Here is a 4,493-nt window from a genome sequence, read left to right as displayed (position 1 = left end):
TTACCTTTGTTGCAATCCTGTGCTTCCTCCACTGCCACTGCGCTGTTGCAAACACCTATGTGCCTTTCTCACCACTGCAACCTCTACTGTGCTGCCACAGACTTCTGCACTCTAGCCATGCCTTGTTGCTCCACCACACTTTGCTCCACCCAACACCTGTCATCATGCGACTGTCATTAAGTGCTCCTATAGCCAGATGTGATCCAAGAGTTTGGTCACCTAAAGGATCCTGCCCCTAGCATGTAGTCTTCCAGACTACAACTTGATGTCACCCCACCTCTTTTCTAGAGGTGCATGAACATTCATGGCACAATCATCATCAGTATCGACCTCTTTCTCCGCCTTAGCTAGAGCAATAGAAATCTTCTCCCTTGCCTTTCTTCCTTAGACACTAGGACACATAATGACCCACCTCCCCACAACTGAAGCACTTGACCTTGGAGATATCCTTCTTCTTCCTCTTCCCTTATTGTCTTGCAGATGCTAGAGCCACATCCTCCTCCTCCTCTTTCTTGACTCGAACTCCCTTACCACTACTCCCCACCTTGATCATTCTTCTGATCTCTTCTTGTTGAAGAGCTCCCCACATCTCCTCCCAACTGGGTAGAGTCACTATGCCCAAAATGCTTTGGACAAATGTCTCCCAGTCCTCAGAGACTGCAATCAGAGAAATCTTGACCATAAAATTTCGATCCGGTGTAGACCCCACGGAAATAAGTTGGTCGTGAATTCCTTGCAACCTGAGAAGGAATGGATTTATCTGCTCTCCCTTATGCATCTAATATGACCTCAGCTGATTCTCAAATAGCATCTTCCATTGCACAGAAGAGCCCTGGTATAAGGTGGGTTGGGTCTCCCACATCTCCCTTGATGTTGACTTCTTAGAAATATGTGGTATTACATGATCATTGACCCCATCTAGGATCATGCATTTTACCTTTGCCATGACCTCCTCATACTTCTCATTTGCATTAGGATCAACTGGGACAAAAAATGTTTTCAAGGAATAGTCCTTGATGTGATGTATATCAAGGATTGCTATGATCCTGGCCTTCTATATGACAAAATTAGAAGCCTCGTCCAATCTGTCCTGATCCCTCAATCCATTCACTGCCATTTCAGCTCCTCTTCTGGACTCCCTCTAAGTCTCGACTCCCCTCTTTTAAATCTCCCTCTGATTCTTGATTTCCCTCCTGGAAATCCTGTAGCTAGTTGTTGAACTTATCCTCTCCAATCCTCCTTGCAACTACAACTTGGATATGGATTCCTTGGCTCGAAATCCGTCGAGGTAGTGATTCTCTCTACCTTTGTTTTGTCTCCTTCGACACTTTTTTGTATCGTCAGAAACAACGTCCCACCAGATCCTCAAATCATAATCTTCCCACAGCTCCCTAAGCCTCGGCAACTAAAGAAACTGAGCCTTTTAGGCTCTGTGCAATCCCGACAAAGTCTGAAGCTGCTTCTCCAACCAACTGCATCAATCCTACCTAGCTGAGCAAGATTATGTGGCTGTCCATGAGCCTCTTTTGCCTCACTCTACCTCTGTGTTGGCTCTTCCCTTTGCTTGAACTGCTGACGCAGGCTCTGCATCACCTCTTCTCTCACTTCTTCTGCTCTAAAACAATGTTGTCTCTCAAGAAAACTGCTTCTACTACGAATTTTCAGATTTTTTCTGGTGTCTTCAGTCCTCCTTTGATCTCCAATACCTCTATGGCTCAGCATCTGCCTCTCAACTCTGATACCATGTGGAAATTTCTAAGTTTGACACATCAGAAATCCCTACTGCATTATCTAGTTTATTATCCCCTACTTGTTCTTCCCATTAATAAGTTATTTATTAATATAGATATTGAAATAAACAAAAATTTAGCCTTCACACGTATACAGATCAATAACTAAAATAACTTAGATAATAACACAAGGGACACCATTATTTTTGGACAATTGTTCCCGGAAAAACCCAATGTGGGAAAACCGATGTAGTAGATATGAGGGTTTTATTATTATGTAGATTTTTGAATACAACTATGATGATAGAAAGCTCACCTTTCAGAGATTTTCCTTGGCAGAAATACCTTGCTCCGGAGACAGATATTCCGACTGATCAACAACCGGATGATGATTCCCATAGTGACTTCGCCTGTTCCTCAGCTGGACAGCGAAATCTGCTCCAAGCTTCTCTCTGGAACTACGTCACCCTCCTATAGCTTTGTATCAGCTGATTAGATCCTAGACTTCCCCACAGAAGTTCCTCAGTGCGGACTCTTTAGCCTAGTGTTATCCCTGTAGCCCTCTGCGCTACATGCGTCAGCTTTACAAGCTTCTACGTCTTCTGCGCTGGCCTCCTTAGCCTCTGTTTTAGCCTTGGCTGCCTCTATGTCATCCCTCTTAGCTCTGTGATGTCTCTCTGGCACATTCACTGCCTCTTTGCTATGTATTTTCGGCCTCCTGTTGAACTGCCCCTCGCTGCAACAGATCACTTGGTCAATTTTCTCAAAAAACCTCGCCCCAGAAAAAACAAACTGATTGATCTCTCAAGTGTTTTGGTGTGTCTCCAACTCACCCTCAAGCCTCCTCTTATACTTTTATTATTAACGATTCAACGCCCGAGATTAAGTCCCTAATCAACAGCTAAGATTAGATCTGGCTTGATCCTTGTTATTTAGAACTTTCTCACCCATATTATATTAATACAAATTAATATTTTTATTTTCCTAAGTTTAGACTTAGGAATGCATTAAAAATATTAATTATTTTAATATCTCTTCATCCGGGTGGAATTTCTCCAAATGATTTATGGGTCTTTGAGATCTCATGTGCCTTAGCCTCTCCACCAAATTTTATGGCTAGATCACATTCGATGTTATAAAAAATCAATAGATGACACAATGAAAATCAATAAGGACTCTCTCACTCATATTCACATTTGTTTGCAAAATGCACAAGACAAGATTGAGTTTTTGTAGCTTGAATCTTAACTTTAGCAAGATGAACTACATCAGAAGAGTTGTCATTTTGACTTGATTCTATTTAGAACAATTCACTTATTGAGTTTGAGACAGACTCTTATCAGTAGCAATCACCTAATCATATCAAGGAGACCACTTCAGGAGTAGTTTCAAATTAACATGTAGAAGTTCATCTTGCACTTCCCAAGCCCATCATTAGACCTTAGGAATAGTTTGTCATCAACAAGCACAAAATCGGTCTTGGATATGAAAAGGATTTATCCTTTCACATTCTAGACTAATTTAAACCCACCAAGTTTCAAGGTGTCGGGTTTCTTTATGACAAGTCATCTTCACTTGTTCTGCGTCTTTCTACTCTTCCACAACCATTTCATATTGTTAGATGCCAACATTGTGATTGGGTTGGCAATGTGAAAGATTAGTGTTCTTCGCCCTTGTAAGTATTGTGGAGAACACACTCATCATTCAAAACGATGTTCTAGACATAATAATTGTAAGAGAAAAGATTCACCTTGGATGGATTTCTTCTTGGCAATGGTCTTCAATAGCTAAGAAGATATATCAATCATACCTCATAGTTTGTTATCGGGTATTGAAACACATTGCAATGGATATTTACTCATCTTCTCACCCTGTATCTGACAGGGGGGGGATTGTTACCATATTCAAAATCAAATCAAGCGAGTCTAATCCACACCCTAAACCAAAGCTAGTTGCCAGAGCCTAAAGCCAAAGTCAGCCACAACCATATTTAGAGTTGTAGCTAGAGATAGATTCATGCTCCATGAGCATATTTTGGTTGGTGGCCTACCTTAAACCACCATCGATAGAATACTTTCGTTTCTACTACATCTGTTTGTTTTCATCTTTAAACAATTATCATGGAGCACTTATGCTTTGCAGAATCCCTTAGCTTCTAGCCAGATTCATAATTCTTTCAGGAACTACTTTGAGCATAGTTCTAGAGTTGGTGATGTTAACACCCAGGTTGTTCCCTATGACTCCCAAGGGAATACGGCCGGGGTAACCACTAACCAATCTTTGGATTGCAGCTTCTAGCCAAGCTGTAATCAGAGAGGGCTCTCTCTGTATAATTTGTCACTGTTCTATTGGTGTTTCAGGCTAGCTATTAATGCTCAGGTTTGGTTTATATTTTGGTTGAGGGATTTCTATCAAGGATCAGAATGTAGTGTTTAAAGGACAATAGACCATTGGGCAATGGAGTCTGGAGGTTATAAAGCTTTGAAATGCAGAGGTGATGTTTTTCAGATTTGCAGGGCCTGTTGTGTAATACAAACAAACAATTTTAACTTAGTGAATGATGCATGGTCAGCCAACAGAAAGCAATTAAGAAATTTCTATTAAACTGGTGATGTGAAGGTGATACTTGTTTATACAGGAGCATACTCGAATTCCTGAAAGCAAAGATCACTGTGAAAGCAATATTCTTGATAGTGCAGCAATTAAGAATTACACTTATCAAGACGGTAGCTGAAGAAAACATTCATTGACAACACAGATTGA

The sequence above is a fragment of the Pinus tabuliformis genome, chromosome 5_1, assembly GCF_031772625.1.
Source record: "Pinus tabuliformis cultivar Carrire ecotype Pingquan chromosome 5_1, CPIR1, whole genome shotgun sequence".
NCBI lineage: Eukaryota > Viridiplantae > Streptophyta > Pinopsida > Pinales > Pinaceae > Pinus > Pinus tabuliformis.
The sequence above is the reverse complement of the archived record's forward strand: the minus strand, read 5'-3'. Positions refer to the sequence as shown.